Source organism: Canis aureus, chromosome 9 (genome assembly GCF_053574225.1).
Source record: "Canis aureus isolate CA01 chromosome 9, VMU_Caureus_v.1.0, whole genome shotgun sequence".
Classification (NCBI taxonomy): Eukaryota; Metazoa; Chordata; class Mammalia; order Carnivora; family Canidae; genus Canis; species Canis aureus.
Window position 1 is genome coordinate 20,595,436 of NC_135619.1, and position 1,197 is coordinate 20,596,632.

Here is a 1,197-nt window from a genome sequence, read left to right on the forward strand (position 1 = left end):
TATTCTCACTTTCCAGGAGTATTTTGAAAAAGTCCCACCTATTTAATTTTAAATAGTCCAATTACACGTCCATCCACAATACCTCCCCCACCTCTCCAAGGTAGGAATTGCTCAATTTCAAAATTACTAATTCTAGTATGAAACTTTCCATGTAGGGCCCCATATCCAATAATGGTATATCTGAAATAAATTCCTTTTACAAATAGCTTTTTATAAAATGTCATTATTTGATCAGCAGTCTGTCCTCTAATCTTATGTTAAAACCGAATAAATATGATTCAGACACTATAGGATGGAGACTTAAAATACTAGTTGTAATATATTTTTTAAGTGGTACAAAACACAAAAGACTATACTAAAGAAATCTTATTTCCCCACAGTTTATAACCAGTGAGACTTACTTTAAATAATTTCTCATGGTAGAACTAAAAGCAAAGAAGCAAAGTATTATGTCTCTTTAACCTAGCATATCAAATACATGCCCACAGTATTTTTAAAGCTTTTCCTAATCAATAATAATTGTAAGTTTTCCATATTTCAATTTTAGCACTTTTATAGATCCTAAGTGAAAAATATCCTAAATTACAAGTAGAATTTGAGTTTCTTCCAAATCAGATGTATTTAACAATTAACTGTGCCTCTCTACTTTTCAGTTGTAAAGACTTCCGAAACGATGTTAATTAGACTACTGGAAAAGAGAGAGAAGACTTAACATTTGTATTTAAATCCATATTTAAATCTAAAACCTTTTAAACCAAATTAATTTGGCTAGTTATACGCGGCTTTGCGGGGTGGAGGTTGAGGAAATTCACGTGAATTCAACATACACTAAAGATGACACGTACGTAGATCGACTAATGCTTTTCCTTTCCCACCAAAACGGGAAAACGGCTCAACAGAAAAGACTGGTCCCATCTGAAAACTGCACCCTGCTAGTAATCGAGGCCTAAGGCGTTAGCTTTACCTAGCACTTAATTCTCCTTATCCCCTTTGACTCCCAAGGCCGAACTACCGGTGACGAAGTCACCTGGGTTCAAAGTCTAGGGCACTTCAGATCAGGCAAGGTAAGAACCAAGAAGCCCGAGTGTCCAGGAGCGGTGAGGCTGGGGCGAGGAAGCCGGATCGCCCCGCAGGCGAGGGTGGGTGCTGGGCGGGATACTGAACTGCCGTTTTCCACTCGACTCCTGTCTTTCCTAC

The 1,197-nt window shown here is 37.8% G+C and overlaps 1 protein-coding gene across 7 annotated transcripts in view; it reads right to left on the reverse strand.

The window, feature by feature from the left end:
- The window catches only part of SEC23A (SEC23 homolog A, COPII component), an 85,751-nt gene that overhangs the window by 84,047 nt on the left and 507 nt on the right, over nucleotides 1-1,197 (reverse strand). The window lies entirely within an intron of this gene.